Genomic DNA, 18,740 nt, shown 5'->3' with positions numbered 1-18,740 from the left:
ACTTTTCACATCTGCCAATAGCGACCATCACAGAGATAGCAATAGAAACAGTTCACGAGCATCTAGGTTTCTCGTCCAAGAAAGATTGTTCCGGGTACCAACGCCTCTCCTACAGGGCTGTAGCCATCTGGCTCCAAAGACTTGGGATCTTCCCTATGGTGGGACTATTCTGAAACTTTCCAGCCATTGTGAGAGTCCAGATATAATGGCCGAAATGCATGAACGGAGCAGAAAACACTCAATCCTGTGGCTAGCAATTATATCCTCCATAGGCCCAAGCAAGTTGGTTTGGGGACTTCACCTAAAGATTCCAGCAAACTCAAACCCCGCCCCCACTCCCGCCTCCACGGGGCCCCTGTTGACGATGCCAGATTAACTCCGAGTCCTCACAGATGCTCGCATGTTATAGTTGCTGTTCCTGGACACCGGACAGCCACTGGCTCCTTTGAATTTTGCTCCAGAAGCCCCAGATTTTTGTCCACAGAAGGATTCTCGGTTCATTTGGCACCTCGTGCCCCGTCTAGGCTGTGCCTCTCTTCTAGGCCCGCCCAGGCCTGCCCAGTCAGCCATATGGAAGGATTGGAGCTGTACTGAGTGACATATCTGCCTCCTGTCTCCCTAACCCCCCCCCACCTGTCCCCCCCCCCACATGTTTAGTCCAGTCCCACGACCGCCACCCAATGGGGCTGACTCTCCCTTTACGTATGAGGGCTACGTGTCTTCTCAGTCCCTTTCGTGCAGTTTATTTGCTTGGTTTTAGTGCATGAAATTAAATAGCAGTGAGGAGCCAAGCCGGGCTAGTTTAAGACCTCGCCCCTCCAGCAGAATCACGCTTATAAGGATCTACCACTCGTTACATGAAACCTACTAAATGCACCGCCCAGTCCCTGGACGGTTCGCCTTTCAGGGCTTGAGGGTGGGGCTGCATCGCACGCACCGAGGTGCTAACCGGGTAGACGTTCGATGGGCCCCCAGTGACTCCCTTTGGTAGCATGCCGCCCTTATTTGGAAGCTGACGATTCCCGTGGGTCTTTGTCCTCCAGCAGCTGGTAAGTTTCCTGAGTTGACCTTCGCCATCATGAAGATTCCCATGGCACCGCTGATACCTACCTATCTTTGTCCTAAAATGCAGAGGTGCAGCATACCAGGGAAGTTTACATGGAAGACGGTGAGTAATCAGACAGAAACTCCCTCTGCTTCCTGGGCCAGACATGCAAACTTCTCACGTCTCAATCCCCTCCCAAGTTCTCCAGAATCTTACCCTAGAAAGAGCGGTCATCCATTCTGTCCAGTAAGCTCACACTCTGCCTCCCACCTGAGTCCTTCCCATCAGCCTTTTTTGCACTCAGTTATCTCTCCATTAAAACAAACAAACAAGCAAAAAACAAAAAACAAAAACAAACCCACAACTAAACAAAGCTGCCTTGTTCCCACATCTCCTTCCAGCCACTGCCTTTCTTGCCTTTCTCTCACGGGATTCATCTGAAATTTGTATGTTTGCGTCTGAGACCTCGCTCCCCAGTCTTCCTGATGCTTCTTCTAATAAACGCTGGGTTCTGATTAATGCCCGAGCCCGTTTCTGAGCACACACCTCAGTATTTTATCGCTCCATTTGTCAATAATGCCACACTATTTCTTAATGTCTGGCAGGGTGAGGTTTGCATTGATGATACTGTTCAAATTTGATTTAGAGATTCAAATTGTTTTCGCGTTTCATGCTAATATTAGAACCGGTTTTCCCACATGAATTAAAGAACCAAAACATTTAACTTGGAATTGCACCTCATGTCCATGTTTATTTATTTGGAGGGAGACCGAGTAGATCTCTACAATATTGAGTCTTTCTAAGTGTGAACAGTGAATACCTAATTCTTTGTTTTTCTCTTCCATGTCTTTCAGTGTTTTGTAACGATCTCAGTAAAGTTTGCACATTTTTGTTAGGTTGACTTCTGGATATTATGTGCCTATATTTTCCGATTGTGAAATTTTAAATATTACATTTCTAGTTACCTATTGCACAGTTAAAGCAGCATTATTGATGTGTATAACTGCGTTCTGTACCTGTGTACCTTTCTGCATGGTCTTACTAATTCTATTATTTTATCCATTTTTTCTTTTTTTTTTTAATGAAGATGATCATATCATCAATAACTTTGTTTATTTTTCTAATTCTTATTTTTAGCTTAGCATATATCTTTGTGGATAAACGTTTTCAAATCCCAGAGGAGGGATTGCCGAGTCATATGGTAATGTTATTATTAGCTTTTTTGAGGAACCACCATCCTGTTTTCCATAGTGGCTGTACCAATTTACATTGCCATAAGCAGTGGATGGGGGCTCCTTTTTCCTCAGAAACTTCCCCAACACTTGTTATTAATTGTCCTGTTGATGATAGCTCTTTTAACAGGTGTGTGAGGTGATATCTCATTGTAGTTCTGATTTGCATTTTTCTAGTAACTAGTGAAGTTGAGTATCTTTTCACATGTCTGTTGGCAATTTGTACATCTTCTTGGGAGAAGTGTCTGTTCAGGTCTTGTGCCCATTTCTTATTTGAATTGTTCTTTTTTTATTATTGAGTCCTATGAGTTCTTTGTATATTTTGGATATTAAGTTCTTATTAGAGGCATCGTTTGCAAACATCTTCTCCCATTCAGATGATCGCCTTTTTATCTCGTTCATGGTTTCTTTTGCCGTGCAGAAGCTTTTGAGTTTGACATAGTCTCATTATTCATTTTTACTTTTATTTCCCTTGCCTGTGAGGTCAAGTTCATAAAATCCTCTCTAAATCCAAGGTCCATGAGTTTAGGACCCGTTTTCTTCTATGGAATTTATTGTTTCAGGTCTTACATTTAGGTCTTTGATTCAAGTTAATTTTGGTGTATGGTGATAGATAGCAATCTAATTTCATTCTTTTGCATGTGGCTTTCCATTTTTCCCAGCATCATTTATTTTTGGCTTTTTTTGTCTGAAATTATTTGCCCATATAAATGAAGGTTTATTTTTTCTTCTTCTTCTCAGGATTGCCTTGGCTATTTGGGCTCTTTTGTACTTCCATACAAATCTGATGATTTTTTTGTTCTTTCTTTAAAAAGCGACGATGGGATTTTGATGGAGATTGCATGAAATCTGTATGATGTTTTAGGTAATAAGGTCTAGGGCCTCTTGAAAGGCAACCCACCCCAGGTCAAGTTCAGCCACAGCCTGAACCCTGCCTGGGGCCACTTGGCATGGGCCATCAAGTAATCCGCAGATGGCTGTCACTTGTGCTGGGCTTGGAGGTACCTAGAGAGGCCAAGCCACAAACCAAGGCCAACCGCTGCTAGCACCGGACTAGGGGCTACTCAGCAAGAGGTACAGGGACCAGCGAGGCCAGATGCTGTTCGTTTGGGTTTTGTGAACCTTTGAGAGATTTTAGGAAAGTCCGCAGCATGAACCAAGATAGGCCATTTGTGTGGAAAAGCCACTGGAGGCAGATTGGGTGGGCCTGCAGGCTGGGAGGGGCGGGGCCTCAGGGAATTGTGTGGGTGGGGCGAGTGGGGTCAGTGAGGTTGATGGAGACTCACACCTGTGTCTGCGCACTGGGAGGGGTGAGGGCTCAACGAAGGGACAGCGTCCTCTGTCAGCTCTTCTATCTAGGTGAAAGCCACCCCTCCAGCCCTGGCTCTGAAGCCCCGTATGTCTCTCCCTGGCGCCTTTCCCTGGAGCTCAGAGCAGCAAGTCCATCAGCGGTAAGTCCGTGCTGGCCCTTTAAGAGGAACGTCCGTGACTCTCGCCGCCCTCCATGTTACTCAGTCACCATCCAGCTGGTTTTCACAGCCAGAGGTTGTGGGGGCTTCTCTTCCCAGCACCAGAATCCTGGGCCGGGACCCCTCGCTCCTCTGGGGGGACCTCCACAGCCAAGATGTCCCTACCAAGTCTGGACCGCCACACGCGGGTGTGGGACCAGCCCGTTCTGCACCTTTGCCCTCCTACCTGTCTCAAGGTGGCCTCTTTTGTATATCCTTCATCGTAGGACTTCTGTTCAGCTAGACCTCAGGCGATTCTCAATGACGTTTGTTCTGTAGTTTGGTGTAGTTTCGATGCGGTCGTGAGAGGAGGCGCGCACAGCATCTACCTGCTCCACCATCTCGATAATCTCTTTTATTAGATTTGTCAAGGAACCGTTGGTTTTATGAGTCGTCTCTATTATGCACGGTTCCACTGCTCCGATTTTTCATTTATACCATATTTTTTACCTTTATGCTAGATCATTTTTTTCAGTCCTTCTTATTTTCTATTAAATATATTCAAACTGTTACGTTTTCCTCTAAGTATTACCTTGGCTGTATATCATATGTTTTGATAGGTAGTCATTTCCTTTTCATTTTGTTGAGAAATGATAATATCATGATGATTCCTTTATAATCCATGAATTAATTTAAAAGTATGATTTTTAGGCTTCAAACATGGAAGGGGGTGCAGGGCAGACTCGGGGTGTTGTGCCTGCCGGGATGATGGGTGGCTGGGGTGCAAGGATGGGACAGATGGCCTGCAAGTAAGGGCAGGACCAGAGGATTCTTACCTGGACCCAGATGTCCCGAGCTGAACGTAGCATCTTAGCCAGGTTCTGCCAGGCCCTGGTCATCCTCCTCTTCCAAGACCCCAAGGGCTGTACCCATTTCCCGCACTGCACCTTTACATTAGGATAGCGACCCCTGGGAGCCCCGAGCTGTCCCCACCTGATGCCTGACCCCACCTCGCCTCCAGGAACCCAGACCCCTTGAGAATTAATGGGATGGCCATAATAAGGCCAACGACGTCCATCCCCTTTGGACACAGATAAAGGACAGATGTCCCCATCCCTAAAGGCATGTCCTGCATGAAGATCAGTTCCTGCCCATCTGTGGCCACCCACAGTGAAGGTCCCAGAATGCCTTGCAGCCGAGCCCAGTGTGGGCTCCTTCGCAGTCCCTGCTGCAGAAAGGGGCTGGAGGGCACTGTCCGTGCCTTTCCAGAAGCTTCTCCTTCTCCACTCGCCCACTCCTCCCCTAGCCACATTTCGTGCAAACGAATGCTTTCCAGGAGAGTCAGAGTCCATTAGGGAGATGGAGAGCAGGATCCCCAGGCTGCCCGCAGTAACGGGAACAGCGAGGCCCGCCTGGCAGGCCGACCACCCACGCTGGTCCTCTGCGCGCCCTGCCCGCCTGCGAACCACCGGGCCGGCAGGAGGAGGGGGCCGACAGAGCTCGCTGGAGTTAGCCTTGTGTTGCTGGGATAAGGTTGCTCACTTTGCTTCCTTTAGAGGAGTTGTCTGGTAGACACTTGTTATTGATTTGTACACGTGAGCTTCGGCAAAGACAGAAACAGCACCGAGAGCCCCGGGGAACGGACGGCTTCGGTGGGGAGCTGGTCACCACTGCCGACGGGCGTCTCCGAGAGGACGCGGGCCAGGTGCAGAGGAGGAGAAGGCTGTGTGGCCGCCATGCCTTTTGCTTCCAGACAGGTACTTCTGTGACCAAGAATCGACTAGGGGTGGGGGGTGGAGAGGCCAGGTTCCTCCTCAGCTGAGAACTATAAACACCCACCACTCGCTTCTTAAAAAAACAAGAAAACAAAAGAACAGTTTCATTGAGGAATAACTGGCATATAGCAAGCTGTGCCTATTCCCTACGCAGAATTTGATAACCTGGACTCGGGTGGCCCTCTGCGAAACCACCGCCGCAACTGAGACAGCGAGCGCGTACTTCCTGGAGCCCCCCATTATCCTCCCTCCCCCTCCCCCACTTCACCCCCACTCTGTGGTTTTTAACTAAAATAAAGTTCATTGAATAAACTTGTATGGACAGAAATTGGCAGGAAGTGGAAGCTGAAGGACAAGCGTCCCCTGGCCTGCGGCGGGGGAGGCTGGGGACAGTCACGACCTCGACACACACGGGTGGGGGCCTGGCAAGCTGCCGGCTCAGCGTTTCTGGAGTGGGGGTGGGGGCCGGAAGCGCTGTACAGAGCTCCCGCGGGGACAGGTCTGCCCGGAGACCCCCAGATCCAGGTGCCTGGCCGTGGGAGTGGCTCCGATTTACCCTCTGAGGTCTCTCTTCCTTTCGGGAGGATGAAGGGCAAGCCGTGGTGTGGTTTAAAATCCTGGTCAGGCTCCAGCAAGATTTGAGGAAGGTTCTTTTCTGTCCTGCCCGTTCCTGAGGCATCACCCTTCTTAGAGGGTGGCAAACTCGGTACCCACAGGGTCCGGTCAGAAGCCACCAAGGGAGAAGGTGCGGGATCGCCTGATGTTTTCACTAGACACCGGATATCCGGATTTTTAAGTACAATCTCCTGATTCTTGAGGTTGACACTTAAATATTTTTCAAAAAAAAAAAAAAACACCCCAAGGGATGTAGGTGAAGGGTCCCCAAATGGCAGGCACCCCACTTGCGGCTTCAGAGCCGTCGCACGGCCTCTGCACCGTCCCGCGTGACCCTCCTACCTCACCGCGATGCCATCTCTCTGCCCTCCGATGGATGCCCGTCTCGTTTCCTGTCGACACACTTTCTCTGAGCTGTCACGTCGCTGTCCTCTTCCAGGCTCTGGGCTCGGGGAGAAGCTGTAGAGATGGATGGTTCCCGTCTTGTCCTCAAGGACATGCCGGGCGATGCAGGGTGCCGTGGTAGAGCATCCCCAGTTGCTGAGCTTACAGAAGGGAAGGCAGCTGCTCTCCTGCGGTGCCCACGGAGGGCCACGGGGAGGGGGGACACGGGGGCCGAGCCCGGGAGGATGGTGAAGCTGTGCGGACTGAGCAGGGGAGCGGGAGGGCGGCAGAGTGCGGGGCGCGTTCCCGGAGGGGCAGGTGGTCTGTGCGGCCGGCCACGTGGGGTGCGGACAGTTGGGAGAAGAGACTGAGCTGGGTTTCGTCTGGGACCTTTTCCAGCCCTCGTCCTCTCTCTGTCCTTCGCCTCCTCTAAGGAAGTGTCTCTTTCTGGCTTCTGGTGTGTGGGGGTGGGGGAGGCTGCCGAGCTCGCTTTAGGGTCCCAGAAGCCCAGAAGCCGAGGCCGTCTAGTCGAACCCGCGTCCAGTGCGGGAGGGCACTCCCCCATAGCGCTGTTCCATCTGCACCTTTCCCCCGCCCCTCCATCTCGAAGGCCAGAGTCCCCGTCTCCCCGCTTTCTCATGCAGGTTGGGGGGGGGGCTCCTGTGTTTTTCCCAGAGCCGGAATGGAAGGACTTGCTGCCAAAAGGTTGCTGGAGTCAGAACTCGGAGTGCTCTCAAGCCGGAAGAGAGAGAATGAACGCAGATGAGCTGCCTTCGGACAGCTGTGCCTACACTCCGTAAAAAAAAAAAAATAAATAAAATAAGTGTCAGATTCAATCACCCAGGTCTGGGGGCTGTCGACGCCAAACATCTGGAGCTTTGGATGGCCCCGAAGACGCCAGGATGTTGTACTTCCCACCTGGAAGTCTGCCATCATGTAAGCCCAGGCCGACGGGGAGAGGGAGCACCTGGTCAGGCCCCGCCCACTTCCTCCGAGGGGCCCAGGGACAGGACCCACGGGGACGGTGGGGGATGGGGGAAGGCGGAGCCTGTTCGGCCTCTTCTGGGCCTTTCCAGACTCTGGGGCGGCCCTACGGCCACAGTTGGGTGCTGACGGGCCCGTGCCCTGTGCTCGGCAGTGTGTCCCGGCCTTTCTCATGGGTCATTAGCGGTCGGCAATAATGAATGAGGGCACTGGCGGATTCGCCTCGACTCTGAGAAGGGGAGCAGGGCTCCCTGGCCTTTGCTTACGGAGGAGGAAACCCACTCCTTTCCGTCCTGACTCTCCCTTCCCACCGAGGATAAACCACACGGCTGATTCCGCCGGTCCGATTCCCAGAGGGGGTGGGCGGGCACGTGCGTGTGTGCGTGAAGTTACTGCTTCAGGCAGTAGCAAAACAAGACCGACCCCCCCAAACAGCTTTTAGCAATAAAGTCCCATTCATTAGAGGCCCTCTCCCCCAACACTTTGCTAAGGAAGATGTTTCTGGCTCCAGGAGATGACCAGGGGTGCGAACCAACTTTTGTGAGAACCGGCGCCCCTCCTCCCCCCACCCCCGGGCTGGATTCTCGCTCGCCCCGTGGCGTGAGAATAACAAAGCTGCATCCTGGGTCCTTAAGGGGCCACGTGACCCAGCAATTCTATCCCTAGGGTCTCCCCAGGGGACCGGAGAACTTAGATTTCTACTTCGTTAGTTCCCACTGCTTCCCGTCTTCCCCCGAAACTTCCAAACTGCTCACCTCCTCCTCACTCTTATCGTGTCTCTGCTTATCTATCACGAGGCACTGGCAGCCCCTCGCCTGACCGGCCACCCTAGCTCGGTGGCCACTCCCACCTCACTGCCCTGTTTAATTTTTATTCCCAGCACTATTATCACCTGAAATTGCTATGTCTGTCTTCGTTTGTTTACCCTCGAGCTTCTCTGCAAAAATCCACGCTGTCTTGTTCACGCTTCACCTGGCCTGGGTCAGAGAGGCATTCGTGGGAGGGATAAATGAATCGGCAATTGGATCTGCACTGGGCATGGAATAGGTCCCAGAGACTGATGTCCCCAACCTCATGATGTTTAGGAAGGCCACGCCGAGACTCCAGAGTCTCATTCATCAGTTGCATGTGTCTAGGGGGTTCTCAGTGCCACGGTCCTGGAAATGAGGTGACCGAAAACCAGAATCTGCAAGAGCACTTTTCTTTTTTGGCCAGAGCTAGAAGCTGAACTCATTTTTGGGGAAACCAAACCGTCAGTGGCTACGTCACCTGAAGGCAGGTCATCTTCTGGGAGGAAGAGCTGACAAGTACGGAGCCGAACACCTCAAAGTTCTCGCTCACTTTGCCAGCAGGAGGGAAGAGGGTGGACCAGTGGGTGAGTCAGGAAGTGAACGTGCTTTCGCTGCGTGTAGGGGTACCCCGATGGGAATCAGGAAGGAATGGAGAAAACTGGATTAGCCGTTAGCAACGGAGGACACTAGCAATTGGGTTAGCAACCAGCAACAGCGTAATCGGGCCAGCTGCCTTCCACTGCTGGTGAATGTGGGAACTCTTGAGTCGTATAAATACTTCCATACCATTAAAAGTTCTGTGTTTACAGAAAATCGCTCTCCTGGTTTGTCCCATCATCTAAATCACCATTTTTTTTTTTTTAACTTGAGTTTCCTCATGGGCTAATTAAACCACGAGCAGAGGACTGGGGTGACTCACACACGGCTGGGTGGGCCTGCTCATGGAAACACCAAATGACCCCCGCCCAGGAGCACTTAGAGAGGGGAAGACACCATTCTGTTGTCTTTTTACAAAGCAAGAAATGTCCCCCACCCCAACGATAAACAAAATGCCATATACGCTCATCATAGAGCATTTGCAAAATTCGGAGAACTATCAAGAAGAAAATTAACCGCCCCCCGACCCCACCACTCAGAAATGAGCAAGGTGTGGGTACATTTCCTTCCATTTCTCCCTCAAACTCTTCCTGGCTTTGTAGGCTGGGGACCCCCTTTCGGAATTTTCCGGCTCACCTTTCTCCCCGTGTGTAGATCGACCTTTTCTCTGTACAAACTGTTTTGAGCCTCAGGACGCTGGCTCAGGGGCCGAAGCACCATGAGGTGTGGACCGGCGGTGACTTTCGAATCCGGGTGCATCAACTGCATGTTTTGTTAATTACACTGACGGAATTGTCACGTGGGTGAGGAGTGATTCTCCAAATGGGGTTTTTATATGCCTTGTGTGGCCGAGGGAGGAAGTGTGTAGGGCTTGCTTCTTGGACAGACCAGGCATCTCCCAGGTTTATTTTTTTTCTTTTTTTAATTTAATTAGCTTGGGAGGAAGTGGGGGGTCACCAGCTGCATGGTTTGTGAGTCACTTGCATTTCGAGCTCTATGCTGCCTATTTTAGGCAATGGATTTTTAATGATTTAGAGTTGTATTATGATTGTTTATTACGATTATTTACGATTATTAATTATTATTATTATTTATGTTCGGATCTGACCCTAGGACAGGTTGGCTCCTTCCCCTCCAGGTTTTAGCATTAGATCTTGAAGTCTGTAGCTAAGGAGGCGATTCGAGGTACCTTTGACCTAAACTGGAAGGATTAAAACATGAAATTGACGTATGAAGAAAAGAGTGATTGGTGCTATGATTTGGAGAAGAGAGAGAATGACATGTTGTCATCCACTTATCTCACAGTGATCGCGATGAGTCTGACACCGGCTCTGAGACCCCGCCGAGCCCCAGGTCTGACATATTCACAGCGCGACAGCCGCGAACGCAGGCTGAGCTTCCCCTGGTTCACAAACACCCGGCGACCGAGGCGAGCTGCCCGTCGAGCATCTCGCGCACGCTAGGCAGTGTGACCGGTGAGAAAGGGAGCCGCGTTCTCGGAACCTGATAGGCGATTCGGAGCCGGCGCTCCCGGGGGGTCGCGGGGCTGCGAGCCCCTCATTTGCAGGGTTTCAAGTCCTGCTGAGCGGACGTCATTGAGCTCAGACTCGGGCGGAGGTGGGCGCTCACACGTGTCACATGCTTGTTTCCATCATGTAGGCGTGCTCGACCCTCGGGCACGGTTCGTACCTGCTCTGTGCCTCGGTGTCCTCTGCTATAAAGCAGAGGACACAAGCCCTGGCACCCAGTAAGAATGACACCCAAGCTTTTGTGACTGTCGTGGGCTCAGGGGCTGGAATTGGCGCTTAAGCCCACCCCACCCTCAGGATCGCCACCCACCGCTTTCCCTCGGAGTGTGGGTATCCGCGGAGGACTGGATCCTTGGGGACTCCGGGTCCCTCCAAGGGCACCTCCTGCCTGCAACAGCAGCTGGACTCTGGCGGCCTGGGTGGGTCGTTCTGGCAGCGCCTGGGAGGGCAGGACTTGCGGAGGCGGCCATGGGGCCGGGCATCTGCCGGCCGTCCCCGGAGGGCAGTGCCGTAATGCACTTGGCCGGCGGCCCGGGCCGAAGTGCTGACCTCACGCCTGCACGTGTCCGGGCCACAACCACCAAGGGCGGGAGAGGCTAGAAAGGAGTTGAGTCCCCTCGCGACCCACGCTCCGGGTGGAAGACGCGCCCTCTGCTGGGTGAGCCCAGGGGCCCGTGGGTGACTGGACGACCCTCGGGGCAGCAGCGTGGGCCCTGGCAAAAGCGGACAGCCTCCGAAGAAGGGTGCTGCTCCCCTCAGGCTGGGAGGGGGCCTGCCAGCTCCTGTCCTGTGCACACGGCAGTCCTGGCGGGTCCCTGGGGACTTCGAGGAGGTCCCGCCTCCCTCGGCCCTCTCCCTCCCTGGTGCCTGGAAGGACATCTAAGCTGCAGCCCTCGACCCCACCGTCAGCGAGAGGAAGGCTCAGGAAAGATGTCCTGCACATGCGCTGGCCCTCCGCTGTCACCCGCCTTCAAGGTGGCTCCGATGACCCTCGTTTATAGGAAACCGCCGATCGGAGAAGCCAGGTCCGAATGCTCCTGGGGTTCACACGCAGGTCACCCGGAGTGTGAAGCCGTGCGCCTTGGTGGCTTAGAGGCTCCCTGCTCTATAGAGGACTCCATCCCCCACCTCAGGTGGCTCCGATGTGGAGAAGCAGAGACTTACTCGGGTGACCGTACGAAGTGGGTTTAGTGCCCTCGGTACCGGAGGCCCGGGGCTGGGGCTGGAGCTGGAGACTCAGGGGCCCCGCCATTGTCTCCCAAGGCCAAGGGCGCCTCCTGCCTTGCTCCGCCTCTGCTGCCTTCTCCTCTTTTCAGTCAACGACTAATGGGGGGAACAGAGGGGAGAAGGGGGAGGGAGGGGAGAAGGAGAGGCCAGGGTCGGGGAGCAAGTTTCCTGGTCCCTCTTCTCACCTGCCGGGGAGTTGGACCAAGATGCTTAGCATCCAAGAACCTCACTCTCCTCCCCTGTAAAACGGGGTGACAGGGATATTCTGGGGACAGGGGACAGGCATCTCACCCCCCCCCATCCCTAGGGAGGGGGAGGACTACCTTCTCCCCTGGGCAGGAGCGAGTTTTGGCCTCACTGGCCTCTCCCAAGCCTTTTATTTTCCTTATTTTTTCACATTTCTTTTTTCTTTTTTAATTATTCAATTATAGTTGGCGTTCCACGTTATTTTATAGTAGTTTCAGGGGTACGGAGTAGTGGGTTAGACACTTACGTAATCTACAAAGCGATCCCCCCGATAAGCAGAATCACCGTACGTGGTTACTGCAATGTGATGACTGTGTCCGCTGTGCTGTACCCTCCATCCCATGACCGTTTTATAACTACTAATTTATACTTCTTAATCCCTTCGCGTTTTTCATCCGCCCCCCCCCCCCCCGAACCCCTCCTCTCTGGCCATCGCCAGTTTGTTCTCTGCATCTGTGAGCCTGTGTTCACTTTGTTTTTTCCTTCGTTTCACTCCATAAATTCCGTATATAAATGAAATCACACGGTATTTGTCTTTCTTTGTCTGACTTCTCTCCCTTAGCATGGTATCGACTGGGTCCATGCATGTCGTTGCAAGTGGTAAGATTTCATTCTTTATGGCTGAGTAATATTCCACTGTGCATAGACATACCATAGCTTCATTATCCGGTTGTCTACTGATGGGCACTTGGGTGGCTTCCGTATCTCAGCTATTGTGAATAGTGCTGCAGTGAATTAGCGTTTTGTTTTTCTGTGGCTAAATACCCAGAAGTACAATTGCTGGGTCGTCGTAAGAAAGTTCTACTTTTCATTTTCTGGAGAACGTCCAAACTGTTTTCCACAGTGGCTGCGCCAATTTGCAACCCTACCAGCGACGCACAGAGGTTCCCTTTCTCCGCATCCTCGCCAACGTTTGTTTTTGATGTATTGTGTACTTTTGCCTCCTTCATCATAGGTTGACCACATGGGCATGGGTTTATTTCTGGGCTCTCTGTTCTGTTCCATCAATCTATGTGTCCGTTTTTATGCAAGTACCATGCTGTTTTAATGACTGTAGCCTTGTACTATAGTTTGGTATTGGATAGTGTGATTCTTCCAACTTTGTTCTTTTATCTCGAGATTGCTATGGCTCTTTGGGGTTTGTGGTCCATATAAATTGTATTATTTGTTCTAGTTTTGTGAAAAATGCCATTGGTATTTTGATAGAGATTGCACTAAATCTTGGATTGCTTTGGGTAGTATGGATGTTTTAGGATGTTCATTCTTCCTATCAGTGAACATGGTATATGCTTTTGTTTATTTATATCTTTTTCAGTTTCTTTCTTCAATGTCCTGTGATTTTCTGAGTACAGAGCCTTGGTTAAATTGATTCCTAGGTATATTGTTATCGATGCAATTGTAAATGAAATTGTTTTCTTAATTTCTCTTTCTGACAGGTCATTACCGATGTATAAAAATGCAACTGATTATTGAATATTAGTTTTAGATCCTGCTACTGTCACGAATTTATTTATGAGTTCGAATAGTTTTTTGGTGAAATCTTCAGGATTCTCTATATAGAGTATCATGTCATCTGAAAATGATAGTTTGCTTTCTTTTTCATTTGGATGCTTTTTGTTTCTTTTTCTGATGGTTGTGGCTAGGACTTCCAATATTATATTGAATAAATGTGGTGAAAGTGAACATTATCGTCTGTTCCTAACGTAAAGGAAAATGCTTTTAGCCTTTCCCCATTGTGCGTGACGTTAGCTGTGGGTTGGTCATAAACGGCCTTTACGGTGTTAAGGTATGTTCTCTTTATTCCCACTTTACCGAGAGTTTTTATCATAAATGCATGCTCGATTTTGTCAAACCCTTTTTCCGCATCTATTGTTTATACGATCATGTAACTTTTATCTTTCATTTTGTTGATACGGTGTGTCACGTTAATTAATTTATGGATATTGAACCAAACTTTCATTCGAGGAATAAATTTCACTTAATCGGGGTATATGATCTTTTTCTAATTTGGCAAAACAGGTAATTTTTTATTGAGTGAAGATTAAACCTACATTAAATATATAGAAGAACAGTAAACTTTATGTTCCAAGCAAGCATCGAATTCTGTAAATCCAAAATTTGGGGACTGATTACATTCTAATTAGAACATGTCAAATCCGTTTAAAATGTTAAACATGCATCTTAAAATGTGGAAAGTATTTGTGAGACTAAAATCAAACATTTAGTAACTACGATTTTCTTAAATATGAATAAGAACAAAATAACATCGTCGATGAAAGACCATCCAAACCGCGGTGTACACGCGAAACTGATACGATATTGTATGTTAGCTATTTTTTGCTAAAAATATTTTTGACACCTCTATTGAAATATGATAGACAATTAGTGGCTCATATTTACAGTTTATGATTCAATGAGTTATTGTTTTTTAAAAAAAATTATAGTCGGCATGCAATAGTATGTTAGTTTCGGTCGTACAGCACGGTGATTAGAGATCTGTATAACTCATGATCGCGCCAATCAATCTCGCCCCCTCTGCCGCCTTGCGTACTTGTTACAGTATCACTGACCACTTTCCTTCTCCTACAGGTTACATCTTCTATATTGTAACGATCCATTTGTACTTCTGAAACGTGAAACTGATATGATATCGCCCCTTTTCACCGACCTCCCCGCCCCCATCCCACCTAGTAGCCCTCAAAATATTCTCTGTATCTATGAGTTTGTTTCTGTTGTTGTTGTTGTTGTTGTGGATTCTGTTCTTTAGATTGCGCACGTACGTGAAATCATGTGGCATTTGTCTTTCTCTATGTGACTCACTCCATTTGGCACAATACTCTCTAGGTCTATCTCCTGACTTTTCATTTCTTTACGTCTCATAATCTAAAGTGAGTCTCTTATAGGCAGTGTATTTAAGAGTCTTGTTTTCTTATCCATTCAGTCATGCCGTATTTTGATCAGAGCGCTTCGTTCTTTTTCATTTCAGGTACTCGTTGATAGATATGTAGTTATCTCCATTTTTTATTCATATTTTTTGGTACATAAATTTTTCTTCTAACTTAAAAGAAGTCCCTCCAACATTTCCTGTAATACTGGCTTGAAAGCGATGAATTCTTTTAGCTTTTTCATGTCTGGGAAGCTTTTTATCTGTCCTTCAACTCTAAATGATAGCTTTGCCAGATAAAGTAATCTTGGTTGCAGATCCTGCGTTTTCATCACGATGAATATTTTGTGCTAAGCCCTTCTGTCCTGCAAATTTTCTTTTGAGAAATCAGCTGGCAATCTTACGGGAGCTCCTTTGTAGATACCTGCTTTTTTTTTTTTTTTTTTCTTGCTGCTTTTAAGATGCTCTCTTTGTCTTTAACCTCTGGCATTTCAATCACGACTAAAATTATGATGTGAGCCTCTTGGGGTTCATCTTTTCGGGGACTCTCCGAGCGTCCTCAGGTCGCGTGTCTGTCCCCTTCACCTGCTTAGGGATGTTTTCAGGCATTATTTCTTTAAATAGGTTTTCAATTCCTTGCTCTCTCACTGCTCCTCTGGTCCCCCATGATGCGAAATGTTACGTTCGATGTTGTCCCAGGAGTCCCTTAAACGACCCTCATTTTTTTAAAATTCTTTTTTGTTTTTGCTGTTGTGATCGGGTGCTTTCTGCTTCCCTGTCTTCCAAATTGCTGACTCGGTCCTCTGCTTCGTGTACGCCGCTGCTGATTCCTTCTGGTGTGTTCTTCGCTGCAGTCACTGCAGTCTTCACTTCCGACCAGTTCTTTTCAGTGGTTTCTATATCCTTTTTTATGTTCGTTATCTCTTTGTACACGTTCTCACCAAGTGCCTCGAGCATCCTTGTAACTAACCAGTGTCTTGAACTCTGCATCTGATTGCTTGACTCCATTCCTTTAGTTCTTTTTTTTCTGGAAGTTTCTCCTGTTCTTTCATTGGGGACATACTTCTTTGTGTCCTCATTTTGGCTGCCTCTCTGCATTCGTTTCGAGGCATTAGGTTGACCTGCTGCATCTCCCAGGCTTGGCAGGGTGGCCTTATGCGGTAAGTGTCCTGTGAGGCCCAGTGGTGCAATGGTCCTGGTCACCTGAGCCCGGTGTTCCAGGAGTGTCCCTCGTGTGGCTTGCATTGCCGTCCTGTTGTACTGAGCCTTGATCGCTGTTGGCACATCAGTGGCTGGGATTGACTCTCAGGCCGAGTGGCCGTAAGGCTTGGCTATGCCCACAGTGTATGAGCTGCCATGCAGGAGCCTCAGTGGGCTCGTTTGCCTGCCAGGACCACCCTTTCGGTGTGCAGCTTATAAGGCTAATCTAATGGTGCTCTGTTGTGGTCTGAAGCTGGGCCCCAGGTATGGTGGCCCTGGGAGGGCGTCCTATGGAGGTCAAGGTCAGCCACTGCCTGTGACGGGCCCCGGGACTACCTGGTAGGAGCCACAAAATGGTCCGCAGTTTGTTACTGCCTGTGCTAGACCTGGAGGGATGTGGGAGTGGCCATGCTGTGAACCGAGGCTGGCTGCCACCAGCCCTGGGCCTGGGGCGGCTCAGCAAAAGGCTCGGGGTGCCCCAAGGCCTGATGCTGCCTTCCAGCCGCCTGGAAGACTGAGAGTTGCTGCTATGGACGTTGAGTGAGGTGGGGTCAGGGGGTCAGGGGAGTGGTGTTCTCCAGGTTAATGCAGATTCAGATTTGGTGCCAGTGCCGAGGCTGGGGCCACGAGGCCAACCGTCACATGCAAGGGGCCCCCAGAGCCCCGAGAGGTGTCCAAGAAAGAATGCAGCACAGGCCAATGCCAGCCATCCACCACCAAAAGAGCCTCCGGCAGTGGGTGTGCTGGGTGGGGCGGGGTCCTAGGGAATCACCAGGGTGGAGTGAGCAGAGTTCCCGGGACCACAGAGATTCAGATTTGACCATGCTCGTGGGGAGGGTTCAATACGGGGACAACTGTGACCATCCCTTTAGCTCTCTCCCGGAAGCCACACAACTCGGTCTCTCCCTGTGTGTCTCTGGTACCTCCCAACCCTCCACCCCTCTGCCAGAGCCCAGGGTGAGTGTCTGTGAGCTAGAGAGTCTGTGCGTGGGCCCTTTAAGAGAACACTTGGGTTTCCAGCAACTTTCTGACTCACCTAGACTGACAGTATCCCCTGCCGATTTTCACAGCCAGGCGTTGTGGGGACTCCTCTTCCTGACACTGGTGTCCAGACTGGGAATCCCGGTGTGGTGCTGGGACCGCTCATTCCTCAGCTGAGACATCCCTCCTGATTCTCAATGGCCACACGTGGGTGCAGCACCAGCCCCTTTCACGCCTCTGCCCCTCCTACCAGTCTCGACGTGACTCCTCCTTTATATCCTTAGTTACAGGCCTTCTGTTCAGCTAGTCTTCAGGTGGTCCTCCAGGTTGATTGTTCTATAATTTCGTTGTGATTTTAATGTGGGCATGGGAGGAGACAAGTACGGTGTTGACCTGGGCTCCGGAGATCAGGGGACCCACCTGCCCCGTGCAGAGGCTGAGGCTAGTCCCTCCCACTCCAACCTCACGCTCCTCACCTGTAGGGTTGGCTGCGAGGAGGCCGGATGGTGAGGTCTTGCCCAGCACCCAGCCGGTGCCTTCCGCAGACAGCACAGTCCACGGGGATTTTTAGGTGGGGAAAGTGGGCGGGATCCGGGCCTGTGGCCTCCTGCCCTCCCTGCCTCGTGTCACCCGGGCACACGGGGCTGCAGGCCACCGTGAGGACGCAGTTCTCCTGGACCTGGGACACCCAGGTTTTGCTCGGTCTTCTCAATTCCCATGATTCTCTTAATTGGCTGATATCACACGTCCCCCTAAATCAGTCGAGTTCTCTCTTGACTTCTCCATCCCCTGTGGGCCTCTTCTTATCTTTGTCTTACTTTACCTTTCTCTTTCCCTCTCTCATTCCTCTCTCTGTCCTTCCCCTCTCTCTCCTCCCTCCCTCCTTCTGCCTTTGCCTGCCTCTCTCTCTCTCTCTCTCTTTCTCTCTCCCTCTCTCTCATCTACCTCTATCCCTGTCTTTAATTCTCTGCCTGTCTCTCAGCAACCCCCTTCCCGCCTTACCGTCTCATTTCCTCCTCCACCCAGTCGCCTCCCTGGGACAGCTGTGAAGAATTAGGAGTTCGACAGTGAGTGTCCCCAGTGGCACGGGATGATTTATGTCTCCGTGGGAGATCAGGCAACTTTTCTTCATTAGTCCACCCAACGGCGCAGGTCCTGGGGCTTACGGGTTTTCTCTCCTTTCAAAGTCTTGACTCTTACCTGACTCGGAACGTTTGTTTTTGTTTGTAGACGCGTTGGAACCCCCACCCCCTCCTTCCGGAGAGCATCTGTGCAGCCAGCAGCCCTGGGGACCGGCCTCCTCCCCTCCTCTGTCCTCCCAGAGTCCCCTCGACCCAGGCTGCCCCAGCCCCCAGATGAAGGGGCCAGTTGTCGTCCTCAGAGACCATCCTTCTGAAGTGGACAAGGCCTGAGGATTACTCGAGAATGTTAGTAACAGTTATTCTCCGCCCGGCCTTGTGACGGTACCTTCCCATTTAAACCAACCGCCCTGGGGGCTGCAGTCACACGGACCTGAGCCGCCACTGTCACTCTGGGCAGCTGCCATTCTCACTGAGCCTCTACCTTCTTCTGAGCACTATCTGGGTGACAAAGGTGCCCGTCTCGCGGGGTCATCACTGATGCAGAAGAGTTCGCTGAGAGCCGGGTGCTGCGTTAGGCCCTCTGTGTGGGTTATCTCCCTCTTCATCTCAGTGACGATGGGAGGAAGTGTCTGTGTGCCCACTGCGTGGGTAGAGAGACTGAGGCTCAGAGAAGGTATTTTCTGAGGGCCTCGGAGGTAGTGCAGTGGACGCCCACCACCG

This window comes from Rousettus aegyptiacus, unplaced genomic scaffold, assembly GCF_014176215.1.
Source record: "Rousettus aegyptiacus isolate mRouAeg1 unplaced genomic scaffold, mRouAeg1.p scaffold_m13_p_14, whole genome shotgun sequence".
Lineage (NCBI taxonomy): Eukaryota > Metazoa > Chordata > Mammalia > Chiroptera > Pteropodidae > Rousettus > Rousettus aegyptiacus.
Note: the sequence above shows the minus strand (reverse complement) of the source record.